Consider the following 15,035-nt stretch of genomic DNA (forward strand, 5'->3'; position numbering starts at 1 on the left):
GAAAGACAATTCTGCTAGGCTGTCTACATGGGTCTGTTGATACTGGAACGCTCTGACACAAGCATTAAAAGTTAAAGCTGTGAATCAGGAGACTCCTAATTACCTTTCTAAGTTCAGCTACTCCACCCCACGGCAACAAGCCCTCGGTAGATCCCATCCTCTCTGTCGTCCCATCTCATCCTCTGTCGCCCCCTTCTCCTCCTGCCTTCAATCTTTCCCAGCATCAGGGTCTTTTCCCATGAGTCAGCTCCTTGCATCACGTGGCCAAAGGATCGGAGCTTCAGCTTCAGCATCAGGCCTTCCAATGAATATTCAGGGTTGATTTCCTTTAGGATTAGCTGGTTGGATCTCCTTGCTGTCCAAGGGACTCTTCACGTCTTCTCCAACACCACAGTTCAAAAGCATCAATTCTTTGGCACTCAGCCTCCTTTATGGTCCGACTCTCGTATCCATACATGACTGTGGACATACACGAATACAGACCTTTGTCAGGAAGTGATGTCTCTGCTTTTCAACACACCGTCTAGGTTTGTCATAGTTATTCTTCTAAGGCGCAAGCGTCTTTTAATTTTGTGGCTGCAGTCACTGTCCGCATTCATTTTGGAGCCCAAGAAAATGAAATCTGACACATCTATTTGCCATGAAGTGATGGGACTGGATGCCGTGATCTTAATTTTTTGAATGTTCAGTTTTAAACCAGCCTTTTCACTCTCCTCTTTCACCTTCATCAAGAGGCTCTTTAGTTCCTCTTCGATTTTTGCAATAAGGGCAGTGTCATCTGCATATCTGAGGTTACTGATATTTCTCCTGGCAATCTTGACTCCAGCTTGTGCTTCATCCAGCCCGGCATTTCGCATGATGTACTCTTCATATAAGTTAAACAAGCAAGGTGACAATATACAGCCTTGACACAGTCCTTTCCAGTCTGTGGTTCCGTGTCTGGTTCTAACCATTGCTTCTTGACCTGCATACAGATTTCTCAGGAGGCAGGCAAGGAGGTCTGGTATTCCCATCTCATTAAGAGTATTTCACAGTTTGTTGCGATCCACACAAAGACTCTAGGATAGTCAACGAAGCAGGGGTAGATTTTTTTTTGGAATTCCCTTGCTTTTTCTATGATCCAGCGTATGTTGGCAACTTGATCTCTGGTTCCTCTGCCTTTCCAGCTTGTAGACCTGGAAGTTCTGTTATGTACTGCTGAAGCCTAGCTAGAAGGATTTTGAGCATAATCTTGCTGGCATGTGAAATGAGTGCAAGTGAACAGTAATTTGAACATTCTTTTTTTTTTTAAATTTATTCATTTTAATTGGAGGCTAATTACTTTACAATATTGTAGTGGTTTTTGCCAATTTTGAACATTCTTTGGCATAACACATACCTTAATTTAAAAATATTTAATTGCTAAAAATATGGTAACCGTCACTCGAGTCTTCAGCAAGTTGTAACATCAAAGATCTCTGATCACAGATCACCGTACCAAAGAAAATAATACTGTGAGAATTACGGAACGTCACAGACCCACGAAGGGAGCAGATGCTGTTAGGAAAATGGCATCAGTTGTCTTGCGGACACAGGGCTGCCACAGACCTTCCACTCAGGAGCACAGTGTCTGTGAAGCACCACAGGACGAGGCACAGTGGTGCGGTTCAGCTGGCTGAGCGGAAGCAGCCGAAGGGGAGGAGGCAGTCTCAACAACCTCACACCCAGCACAGGATTTACCCCCTGCATGCTTCAGTTAAGAACCATTAGTTAGTTGGCAAACTACGCAAGATCAAGACTCAGTTAGGAGATGCTTGTAAGTAGTTATGAGGTGTCCCTATGACGCCACCCAAGTCAAGTCACAGGAACTTGACCAGAGGAGGAGGGGAGATGCGGGGCAGGCTGAGACTGTCACAGTGAGTGAGTGATGCGCGCAGAGACTGGGAAGACTCCAGAGGGTGACACCGGCCTGCCGGAAGGTGCGGCAAGGAGGGGACGCCACACAGCCGAGCAGTGCCAGATGCAAAGATGTCAGCCTTCACCAAGAGGGCAGCACCAGGCACCGCTCTAAGACATGCCATATCCTCAGGCCAGGGATCTAACTGTGGGCGGCAGTAACCCAGGGGTCAGTTTTGGATAAAATCCCGAGGGCATTCCCTTCCTTCTCACTCACAATAAGGAAAAGGGGTAGCTGATAATCTGGGTATCCAAGGTTCAGTGGAATTTATTAAACTTTCTTTCAAAGGCTAACTGTGGTGTTGGAGAAGACTCTTGAAAGTCCCTTGGACTGCAAGGAGATCCAACCAGCTAATCCTAAAGGAAATCAACCCTGAATATTCGTTGGAAGGCCTGATGCTGAAGCTCCAATACTTTGGCCACCTGATGCGAAGGGCCAACTCATTAGAAAAGACCCTGATGCTGGAAAAGATTGAAGGCAGGAGGAGAAGGGGACAACAGAGGATGAGATGGGTGGATGGCATCACCAACTCAATGGACATGACTTTGAGCAAGCTCTGGGAGATGGTGAAGGACAGGGAAGTGTGGCGTGCTGCAGTCCACGGGGTCGCAGAGAGTCGGACATGAGCAACTGAACAACAACAGAACTACCCTGGTCACCCTGAACAAGGCCGGATTTGCTGCTCTTTAGAAAGGCATACAGGACTTCCCTGGCAGTCCAGTGGTTAAGACTCTGCACTTCCACTGCAGGGGGTGTGGGTCTGATCCCTGGTCAGAGGACTAAGATCTTGCAAATTGCATGGCAAAGCCCCCTTCCCGCCCCTTGCCCAAAAAGGCATATAGGGGCACAGTCATTAAAGAGAAGTTTGGAATCCAACTGCAACAATAACCCACTAACCAAAGGAAACCCTGTAACTGACACTTGAAGAGTCTGGAGAGTTTTAAATGCCTGGAGGTCTATCAGGATCTAGGTGTATTCTGTGCTCTGAGATTACATGTCCTAGATATCAAATGTGTGTTTGGACAAATTGCAGTGTTTCCTCTGAGACCTTATATCCCTTAATGGCTAAGATTCTTAACAGGGGAACAATGTCTTTGTGTGGAAATTTTGGAAGGGTGAGCAAAGAAGCAAACCATCTACATATTAACAGTAAGGTGGTACCTCCAGAGAACTCTATGTCATTTAAGCAAGCCTTTAAAACCTGGGAGAAGGGCTTCCCTGGTGGTCCAGAGGTTAAGAATCTGCCTGCCAACGCAGGAGACACGAGTTCCATCCTTGGACTGGGATGATTCCGCAGGCCACAGGGCAACTAAGCCTGTGCACCACGGCTACTGAGCCCACGCTCCGGTGCCCTCGAGCTGTAACCACTGAACCTGCGCCCCTAGAGTCCCTGAGCCTAGAGCCCGAGCTCCACAAGAGAGGCCACCGTAACGAGAGGCCCAGGCACCACCACGAGGAGAGCCCCCAGGCACTGGCACCAGAGAAAGCCTGTGAGTGGCAATGAAGACCCAGCACCACCAAAACACAATGTTTTAAAAACACCTTAAAAAAAATCTGTGAAAAAGGGAACCTCAGTAAAGCCCCCAATACATGACTGTCCAGGTATATTGTCCTTCCCAAGTAAAGGCAGGAAGTTACATTTATCAACGGGAATACAAAAAAAAAAAACAACTACACAAGTCGCCCACAGTGAAAAAGTTGCTTCCAGTAGAGATGACCACCAAGAGCACATGGGGGTTAGGGACGCGGGCAGCAGGGAGTCACAACGCTGTCGCTGCCCAAGGCCCTGGACACACCCCTGCCTGGGCCGTCGGCTTTCTGGTAGGTCAACGGGCACGGCAAGGACGAGTGCGCGGCCCCGTCTGGGACAGAACCGGGTCCTGCTGGAACGCTTGCACCTCTGCGAGGGGGAGCTGCTGAGCATGGACAGAGCCGCCCTGGGCCCACCAGCACGGGGAAGGCCGTCTCCCCGCCTCCTAACCGGCGGGACGGGGCAGCCCGGGTGTCCTCGGAGGCGTTGCATGGGTGGGTTTGGCTGTGGATTCTTGGAGGCCAGACCCGCCCTGAGTCTCCATTTGCTGCAGCTGTCTTTCTTCTGGTGTCATCTTCAGGGATCCAGGCCAACTGACTGGCCAGACTGACAAGACCAAGGCAGACACTGTCTCCAATTCTATACAGGTTGTTCCAACAGGGTAAGCCTACGGTTAGGTCACTTACAAACACGGAATTACAAGCCACCTCTGTGGACTCAGCATTGGTACAGAGAAGCCTGACTTGCCTCCGAGAACAGTTTGGAGCCTGCTGTAATAGCCACGGACGGACACAGCAGGCCTCTGGGGGTACACCTGCCTTGCACTCCAGCCCAGGGACTGGGGGCCGGCTCCAGGCTCCATGCACGTTTTCGGCTGTACCGCAGCTTGGTCACATCAAAGGGCTGGCAGTTGGATTCATTTAAGCTTCAGGGATCGTTCAGGGTTTTCTCAGCTGGTTGCCTTAGTCTAGCGTTAGGCCTGACTTATCCGAGACAAGCACATGGCCTGACTGACAGAGGCCGGAGGGCTAAGCTGGCAAATCGGGGACCCAGTACTGAACTCCTCCCCCGGGTCTATGAGGATGCTGTTACCTTGGGAAAGTCCATGCAGCCCTAAGCTTAACCTGTGCCCATGGGGTGTAGGAAACTTGCTATGATTTAGTAGGATCCTCAGGTCTAATTTTGAAAGGGTAAGTCTTAATGGGCTTCGCTGGTGAGGTTTCAGTGACAGGAAAGAAAGGAAGTTTGGGTAAGAGGGGGCGGGAGGATAAGGAGGCAGCAGCAAAGAGAGATACTGGAGAAGGAGACGGCAACCCACTCCAGTCTTCTTGTCTGGAAAATCCCACAAACAGAGGAGCCTGGTGGGCTACAGTCCATGGGGTCACAGAGTCGGACACGACTGAGCAGAGAGATACAGAGGAGATGGAGCAGCAGGATAGGAAGGGCCTCAGCTCACGCCGAGGAAGAGGCCTCCGGCGTTTTACAGCCCCACCTCTTGTTTGCTAGGTTCCATCTGGAAACAGTATTTGGTAAGGAGGCAATTTTATGATCCCGAACACATTTAGAAGGCTCCAGAGAACAATTACCGTAACTACTCCATGTGGATGGCTTCATCTGGTAGCTGCAGTTTTCTAACTTGGTTTGGAGAAAAACAAGTTTGGGGAGATTAAAGGTTCCTTGGAATTCAGTTATCCTTAGTAAGACTGATCCATTTAGTTAAAAATCTGCACATTTGTAAGTGGAAAGACCCTTAAACACATCAGAGTTCCTGAAGGGGCCACTTTTAGAACCTTCAGATGACCGGATCCTGTTTTTGACTTCAGAATGAAACAGCCCTCCCCAAACAACCTGTCCCTACCAAGACCCCAAATACAGTCAGAGAGCTCATCCAAAAGGAGGGGCTTTGGATCCGAGAGGAGACTTCCCAGACCAAGTCACGGAGGCCTGCGGGACGAAGGGCACCAAGGGCTCGCTGGGGTCCCCTGCTCACTGGAAGGGGTCGTTCCTTGGCGGGTGTCTCCTCTGGAGCCCACTTCTCACACCATGTAATGACAACCTACCAGAAATGAGGCAAACTGAGGCCAGCTCAAGTTACCAGAAATCAAGTTTATTTGGGAGAGCAGAGGAACTGCATGTGGAACATGCAAGCTGAAGTGAGCGACAGCAAGTCTGAAGGCTGAGGGCAGGCTGCTTCTGTGGGCACAGGGTGCAAAAGAGGAAAATCCAGTGAGGAGTTCACATACTTGAAGTTCACTGACTTGAAGATGGACAGAGTGCTGGCAGATGCCGACTGGTCAGAGCACAAGGCTCGATCTTCTGTGAATCGAGCAATTTCGGGAAATCAGTCTCACAGTCTTTAACTTTCATCTTCCTGAGGGCGCAGGCATGAGTTTCCCATTCGTATCCTTTGATTCCATTTTAGATGAAAATCCTTGCAGATTTCAAATTCAGACCCTGGTGACCTTTCCCTACCACCCCCAGCGCAGACTTCACTTCTGCTGCCACTCCCACTGCTCAATTCAACATGGCAGCTGCTACTGTTGGAACAGGTGACAACCCACCGCTCAGTCAGGGTCGGGGCCAGCAGTGCAGCAGCACCCCAACACACCTCCCTCCACAGACGGAGTGTGAAACACTCCCCAGGTCCTGCCGGCCACACCGAAGTCTCAAGGACTGAGACAGCAGCTGACGATAAACATCTGGTCATGGACAAACGCCCTCCTGACGACAGAGGCCAAAGATGCTTGGCTCCCCCCGGGATGCCACCACTCCAAAGCGACACCACACTGATACAGAGACCATATTCTGGGTGACGCAACCACCCAGCAGTTAGAATTAAACACAATAGAACATTCCCCATGCCTCCAGAAGGCATTGAATCAAGGAAAGAACAACAAACAAGATAATGAGTTTAAAAAAGTGTCAAATACTTCGAGGTCAAAACACCACAAACCCAGAACTCCACACTGAACACAGAGCACACACACAGCAATCTGGTTTTGATCTGGGTTTGAAAACCATTCCTATCATTTCCTGCTGTGTAACCTCGGTTCCAACATCCATAACCAGGGCCTACCTGAGAGGCGGCCTTGAAGATGGGATGAAACCCAGAAGGGCCCAGTACATGGTCTACTCCGGGTCTCCCTCTGCTGTTACAATATGCTGTTAGATCCTACTTATCGCTTGCCATAAAACATACAAACCAGGTTACTGTAAACACGACTACCCTTATCTAAGAAACAGTCACCTAGTGTGGTGACATGTTACAAACAAGCGGGAGTTCAGTTAGTCAACCTTCATCACCACTATTTTAACAAAACTTTCTTAAAATAGAAAGTTATAAGGAATTACCAAATTTGCAGGTTTAAGAAATATAACCATCCATTTGTTTCAAATGTTAGCATACTGAGTTTAATATTAATTTCATGAAAACTCAGCTCCAAACCTCATCAAAAGGATCTCTTACTTTTAAAAGGCAACTAAGTTGAAATATGAAAGGAATACCAGGCAATAGAATATTCTAAAATTTCAAAAGAACATAGCAGTTCAGGTTCCCTTTCAGGGTCAAACAAAAACCTTGAGCCTCTAACTCTAAATCTGGACTGGCATGCAAATTTCCATGATTACACAAATGAATGTTTTGCTATTTATATAAGACACCTCACAATTCTATTTATGGATTAAACTTATTTTTTTACCCCAAACTTTTCATAGGGGAAAATATTTTGGTTGTAAATTATCCAATGTAACTTTAAATTCTTAATTTTTAACTGACAACATTTAGCCCATAGTTAGAGAGTAATTTCGTAATTTCAAACTGGGCCACTCTCAAGAGACAAGGTGTGAACTGGGGAATGTGGTCAGCCCTCACATAACCAAACCTGTTTACACATGTATTACCTATCTTAACTCAAAGGTCCTCAGTATCTCCCCATAACTGAATGATTAAAATGAACTTAAATGTGATCAATGTATTTCTGTAAGACTTCGGAATATCACCAGAGTCCACAATTCTTATTAAATTAGCGTGGCCGTCAAATGAACCCCACAGCACAAGCACTTGGTTCACATAAAAGCCTGAGGGCTGCTGACCCCACTCTACCCACCCGAGGGGGAGCCCGATCAGTCTCCAGGGTTACCAGGCCACGTTCTGGCCCAGGGCAGAGAAGCCACTCTGTTCCAAGAAGGAATCAGGACTCTACCCCCAGGACATCCTAACGCCTCCACCCACAAACCCTGGCCCCTGTACAGAGCCGGACCAGGAGAGTCTCTCACTGCACGCCTTAGTTCCGGGGAGTTAACTGTGTTGGATTCACTGTGCCAGCCGCTAAGTGAAAACACATCTAGAGCTAACAATCAGATCACTAATGTAAATAGCTGGAACAATAGAAAACGTCTTTGTAAATCAACATACTCTTCAGTATACTTGTAGTCTCTTAGCAGTTAAAAAAAAAACTGTCCATGTCCAACACTCATACAAGTAGTCTTAAAATTATGTTCAAACTGATTTCAAACATGTGTAACAACTATCTTACATGCACTTTTTCTTTTGTCATGATCAAAAAATTATTTAAAAAACCGTATGTATTACATGTTTACAGATGAACTAAAACTGGCAAGTAGTTAATTTCTAATTTCTGTCACCAAGTGTCAGTGGTGTATGCGGGAACCACAACTTCTGTAAATGTCTGAAGCTTTTTACTTGCATGTTTTTTAGAAAAAGAACAGATAAATGATTCAATGTAGCTGAAGCCCCAATACTCTGGTCACCTGATGCAAAGAGCCAACTCACTGGAAAAGACCCTGATGCTGGGAAAGCTTGAGGGCAGGAGAGGATGACAGAGGATGAGATGGCTGGACAGCATCGCTGACTCAAAGAACAAGAACTTGAGCAAGCTCCTGGAGACAGTGAAGGACAGGGGGGCCTGGCGAGCTGCAGTCTATGGGGTTGCAAAGAGCCAGACACGACTCGGCGACTGACAGATGACCCATGTCTGCCTTCCCACTGAAGACTACGTTCCACGAAGGCCGAGGTTTATCTACCTGCTCAACGCAGCCATCCCTGGGTCCAGCACAGGACTAGGCAGAAGACAAGGACCAGGCAACCCACTGCACTCAACCACTCCCCGATGCTGAGGGACGGTCCGCCACGAGCTGCCCGAGTACAGCACAACAGCAGGGACCCTGCACACTCGAAGCCTCTCCTGGGCAGGTTCTCAAGACACAGGAAGTTGCCTCTGTCCATGAGACAAGGGCAGACCGTCTCTTTAGAAGCTTGCTCCAGACCAAGCCCTCAGTTTTCACAAAGAAAGTAAAAAAGTTTCCTTTCCTTAACCAAAACAGCCTATTTTTACTGGAGGCACAGTGGTTCTTCATTGCTATAGCTCCAATTTCCTCCTCCACACTCTCTTCTCTGCAATTCTTTGTATATGAATGAATGAGTCAAACATTTCCAAGTCTTCTTAATCCAAGGTCTTGTCACCTTGTCAGTAACACTGTCTCCTTTATTTCAAACTGCAAACACCCAAGTCCCTATTCCTTCTTTCTACTCCTGTTTTCAAACGCACCGACCCCTATATAACGTAACTGTCTCCCACTGTGGAAACAGGTGAGGGCAAGGTCTTTCATCTGTTTTATTCAGTGCAATAAAACACCCCAGGATCCAGAACCCTAGAACTACCTAGCAGAGATGGCATTCACGGACGAACAGACAGATGAAAATCAGGGAAAGCTACTTCACGGTAACTGGGGAGTAGCGCTTGCTGTCGTTGCTGTTTGCTGCCTAAGTTGGGCTCCAACTCTCCCGCGACGCCATGGACTGTGGCTGCCAGGCTCCTCTGTCCATGAGATTTCCAGAGTACTGGAGTGGGTTGTGTTGCCATTTCCTTCTCCAGGGCATGTTCCTGACCCACGGATCAAACCTGCATCTCTTGCACTGGCAGGCAGATTCTTTACCACTGAGCACCTGGGAAGCTGGACAAACAAGTACTAATGTCTTAAATTAGAACACCCCCAACTTCATTCTTAAAACCTGTGAATAAAATGCACTGTGTGTGTGTGTGTGTGTGTGTCTGTGAAGCTGGATAAACAAGTACTAATGTTTTAAATTAGAACATCCCCAACTTCATTCTTAAAACCTGTGCACATATTTAAATTGTACACTTGCTCTTTCCACCACTCCACACAACTATTACACAGAAATCATTTTAGCTTGTTTTCGAACAGGCTTTTGGGGATAAGAATAAAATGCACAGTGTGTGTGTGTGTGTGTGTGTGTGTGTGTCTCTTAGTCGCACAGTCGTCGTCTGACTCTTTGTGACCCCACGGACTGTAGCCCACCAGACTTCTCTGCCCATGGAACTCTCCAGGCAAGAATACTGGAGTGGATTGCCATTCCCTTCTCCAGAGGAACTTCCCAATCCAGGGATCAAACCCTGGTCCCCTGCATCGCAGGAAGATTCTGCACCGTTCATTAAAAAAAAAAAAAAAGTCCCACAGATCCAGAACGGAAGCACCTTTCGTAACAGCTTACAAAGTATATTTTTAAGAGGAAAATTAAGGCTACACAGTGAATTGCCAAGATGAAAAGGTAGAGTTCATGAAGTGATCTTTTGTAGTTTTGTCCCTATAGAAATACACCACCTCTCCGATTACTAAATACTCATGAAATTTAAAATTCAATGGCAAACAATGTAAAGCAGTCCTGCTTTCTCTGAAGAGGACGGGGAAGAAAACCAAAAGCTGTCAAACAAAAACAAATACACGGCATCATAAACTACCTCCTGAAAATCCCACTAACAGTCCAACACAAAACTCTTTGCTGCCCGTTAGTAAGCGCAGCGCTCAAGAAGAAAACCTCACAAGTGCCGTCTAGGAAGCCATGCTCACTGGACCAGGAGGCAGTGTGCAGATTAAGCACGGCTGGAGGAGAGCAGTTTCCTGCAGTGACCCTGCACCAGCTCCTTTCTGCTTCTGGAATCACCCCAGTGGTAGAGCAGTCTAAGTAATATCGGCCTTTTATTAGGTTGATAGAAAAGTAATTGATGTCTTGGATCCTGAATTTTAAATCATTATAATTAAGCTCAAACACATCTTTATTAATCAAAACAGGAACTATTACAACCAACTCATTTTTGCCAACGAGAAATAAGTTGGTTTATTTCTCCAGAGTAGAAAAATCTGTGTTCAGGACCTAATCAACACTTGGAAAGCATTTTCTGCCTAATGCTGGTTGTGGAAGCGCTTTCCCTGCAAAGTTGTCCAGATGTTTGAAGAAGTGGTAGTCAGTCGGCGAGGGATCAGGTGAATATGGCAGATGAGGCAAAACTTTGTAGCCCAGTTCACTCAACTTCTGATGTGTTGGCTGTGTTAACGTGAAGTCAGAAGCTGTTGTGGAAAAGAACTGGGCTCATTCTCCTGACCAATGCCGTCTGTAGGCACTGCAGTTTTGCTGAGCGTACTTCTCAGATGTAATGGTTTCGTCCGGATTCAGAAAGCTGTAGTGGATTAGCAGACTACCAGTGACCATGACCTTTTTTTGGTACAAGTTTGGCTTTGGGAAGTGCTTTGGAGCTTCCTCTCGGCTCACCAACTGAGCTGGTCATAGCCAGTTGTTGTATAAAATCCACTTTTCACCTGATCAAAAAATGTTTGTTGCTGTTACATTCTAAGACAACACATCAAAATTGTGTTTCTTCTGATTTGCAATCAGCTCATGAGGCACCCACTTAACGAGCTCTTTCACCTTCCCAGTTTGCTGCAAATGCCGAATGACTACAGTATGCTTGACACTGGGTTCTTCAGCGACTTCCCGTGTAGTTGCAAGAGGAACAGCTTCGATGATGCTCTTAACTCTAGTCGTCAACTTTCAATGGCCGGCCACCACGCTCCTCGTCCTCAAGGCTCTGGTGTCCTTTGCAAAACTTGAACCAGCATAGCGCTGTGCTCGGAAGCACTTCCTAGTTGTTGATGTGTTGGTGATGTTGCAAGTTGTCTCTGCTGCTTTACAGCCCATTTGAAGTCAAATTAAAAAAAAAAAACTCTCAAATTTGCTTTTTATCTAGTATTTCTACAGTCTAAATATAAAATAAACCACAAGTAATAAGTCATTAGCAAAAAACATAAAGCAAGAAATGCACATTAAAATCATGTATAACATTACCACATTTAGCTTAGGACGTATACCAGTGTCAGACGGCAAAGTTAACAATGAAGAGCATAATTACTTTCGCACCAAACTAATATTAAACCGTAATCACTTTTGCACCCACCTAATACTGTCTGCCTAAACACCTCTTCCTTTAAAAAAACAAAAAAGCAAGCACTCCCCAAACAGCAGTCCCAGACCAATCTCCCAACAAGCTCCTCAACACCGCCTTATTATTCAAACACGCCATCACTCAGAGCACCAGTTCTTCCCTGTTTCATATAGCTGGTGGCCCTTTAGGGCTTTGGGAATTTAAACCACCCACTGGTCACAGACACTATCCATGTAAAAAAACACAAAAAACCACCCTTGGTTCTCTGGCAAAACTTTTAAAAAGTACAACACAATCAAAACAATCTTAAACCATTTTAAAACTGTGGACAATGAACAAAAAGGAAGAAAAGTAACTGAATGTAAGTAATTTTGAACTCTATCAGTCCATGTATGGATTTACATTTCAGGTCACACCTCCTGATGCTAGAAGACTATCTACTTGCTCAAAAAAAAAAAAAAAAAAACGAAGGATTTCAATTTCAACCCTAGTTGGCCACAAGTTGCAGACACAGAATTAATAATGCTTTCAATATTAAGAAGCTGGTAAAAATCCTGACAGATTAATGGAAATAGTTTAACTAAAGATTCAAGCAAGAATTCACAGGCTGTAATGCACTGACGAACACATACCAACTCTAAGCCCTCAATTTCTACAAATTCATGATCTCAGATTAAAATCTCTCAACAGAAAATATCACAGAAAGGTCTGATAATCTTAATGGTCAATTCACAGTACAGCATCTGTACACTTATAGAGGGCAACAGTCCTCAAACCTAAGTATCCTTTCCAGAATTCGGTTTACTAAAGCTATCAAACCGAAAGTGGTAAGAATCAACTATTGGGAAGAATTCAATGTCTCCAATCACCATTCTATACAGTATTTTCAAAAATAATGCAAAAGTCACAAAAGTATTTAGATGTTGATTTGAAATACAGAGGCACAAATAACAGTGGACATTCTAAATTAGTAACATGGGTCAAAAAAAAGACTACAAAGTAGTAACTGCTGTTTAAGACAGCACTATAGTGTTCAAATTATTTTATATAATTATAAATAACTATTTAGAAAATAATTACTGTCATCATTCCATGAGAAGAGACCTCAAAGTTCCAGTGAAAGCTTTCCTAAATAAACTTAAAATAGTCACGATTTATTTTATCTATAAAACAATCTCCCTTTGTCACTTCATTCTATAGGAAATTAAGTCTTGCAATGGTATTTTTATTGACCAAGTCTTCAATCAATCCCCAAATCTCAGAACAAATAGGATACTTTACCTTCGAAAGATGAAAGAAAAAAATTTCCGTCACAAAACAAGTTTAAAAAAAAGCAGCTAATAAATTGAGAAAATTCATTTTCTACAATTTCCTTCTCCTGTCAACTCTATCTTAACAAGTTAACCGCTAATAGATAACGCTAATGTTTAAGCCACCTTCCTCCACTTTAGCACTCAATCTTTTAAATGTATTCCTACTCGTAACACCATCTTTCTTTCTTGCAAAGTCTTTTTTATGTTAGCATATTATTAATCCCACTAGCTATCATTAATCGCTGTCTGTAATCATTTCCAGATTCTACTATGGAGAGCACTTAGCATTCTGTGGAATCACAGAATGTGGAGCTGGAAATAATCAACCAGCTTAAATTCTCAAAACCTAGACTTCAGTTAGGCTCTGCTGCTGCTAAGTCACTTCAGTCACGTCCAACTCTGTGCGACCCCATAGACGGCAGCCCACCAGGCTCCCCGGTCCACGGGATTTTCCAGGCAAGAGTATTGGAGTGGGTTGCCATTGCCTTCTCCGCAGTTAGGCTCACTGCAATAATAAAAACAGCTTATTAAAACTTTTCATCCGCTCTACAGAGAAGCTGGAAAGTTAGGCAAAGTTCTCAGGTGGCTCACTGGTAAAGAATTCACCTGCCAATGCAGGAGACACGGGTTCAATCCCTGGTCTGGAAAGATCCTACATGTCGTGAAGCAACTAAGCCCGTGTGCCACAACTATTGAGCCTGTGCTCTAGAGCCTGGGAAGCGCAACTACCAAAGCCCGTGTGCCCTAGAGCCCCAACTCCACAGCAAAAGAAGCCACTGCAGTGAGAAGCCCGCACACCACTAGAGTACCCTCCCCCACAAACTAGAGAAAGCCCTCGTGCAGCAATGAAGACCCCCTAGGCCTAACTGCTTGCGTTTTAACCCAAGTTCTGTCACCCTGCAAACACCACTTTACTTAACCCTCTCAGGGCCTCAAGCTTCCTGAGTGGTTAAAGGGGAAAACAACAGTGCTTACCTCAAAAGTCATTAGACTTCTGAAATGAGTCAACGCAAGCCAAGAGACTATCAGAGGTCCTGGTGTGTAGGACAACTATTAATCACTTAAGAGGAACAGTTACTTAAAAAAAAAAGAGTAATTTTAAAGAAGATAACTTAGTTCAATGACTCATTCCGAGAACTTTCGGGTGCCTATTATACTTCACAGCGTTGCTGTTGTTCAGCGGCTCGGTCGTGTCCGACTCTTTGCGGTCCCGTGGACTGTGGCCCACCAGGCCTCCCTGACCGTGGGAATTCCCAGATGAGAATATTGGAGGGAGGTTTCCGTTTCCTTCCCCAGGGGATCTTCCGGACCAGGGATCGAATCGGGGCCTGCCGCACGGACAGATGGGTTCTTCACCACTGAACCACCAGGACAGGTTAAGGTGGGGGGGGGGGGGGGGGCGGCATATGAACCACAGGCCCGCAAACAAGGGAGGGTATGGGCACGCCTGGCCAGGAACCCGACCCCCGCCTTCCTCGGGGCTCAAAAGGCTTCATGCTGAACCCAGACCCGGAGTCACTGCGGACGGTGGAAAGGAAGTCTGATTGCGACCGGGCGGCCCTCTGCTGGGACGCACAGAAAGCATTCGGGAAACAGAGGACTGGGGAGGGAGGGGAACGCGGGTAGGCAGTCAGGTACCAACAGGCACACCGCTGTGACTGCCGTCACCGTCTCCGGCCGCGCTGGGTTCGTCGGCCGGCCGCGCTTCCCCGCCTGCAGAATGACGCGGCCGCCCGGCCCCGACGACGGCCAGGGCCGCTAAAAGTGCCGCCGCGCCAGCAAACCCGGGCCCGAAGCCCCCGGCGGCCGCGAATCGCGGTCACTCCGCCCCGGGGAAGGGCTCCGGGGCCGAAAACAAAGGCCCCGGGAGGCTCCGCGCTCCCCCGGGCGCTCGCGGCCCGGCCCGCGGCCTCAACCTCCCCCGGGACATCGCAGGGCTGGCAGACGGGCTGGCGGGGACCGCGCGGGAACAAAGCGCTCCTGACCCTCGGGCCGCG

General features: G+C 46.7%; 1 protein-coding gene and 1 long non-coding RNA gene across 5 annotated transcripts in view; both read right to left on the reverse strand.

Annotated features, from left to right (window-relative positions):
• Positions 1-15,035, reverse strand: part of NAP1L4 (nucleosome assembly protein 1 like 4) — a 58,144-nt gene that overhangs the window by 42,790 nt on the left and 319 nt on the right. The window lies entirely within an intron of this gene.
• On the reverse strand, positions 10,468-14,674 carry LOC113886425. Its single transcript, XR_003509437.1, has 2 exons — positions 14,014-14,674; positions 10,468-11,465 (listed from the first exon to the last, which is right to left on the reverse strand). It is a non-coding gene; the product is annotated as an uncharacterized LOC113886425 (long non-coding RNA).

The sequence above is a fragment of the Bos indicus x Bos taurus genome, chromosome 29 (assembly GCF_003369695.1).
Source record: "Bos indicus x Bos taurus breed Angus x Brahman F1 hybrid chromosome 29, Bos_hybrid_MaternalHap_v2.0, whole genome shotgun sequence".
Taxonomy (NCBI): Eukaryota; Metazoa; Chordata; class Mammalia; order Artiodactyla; family Bovidae; genus Bos; species Bos indicus x Bos taurus.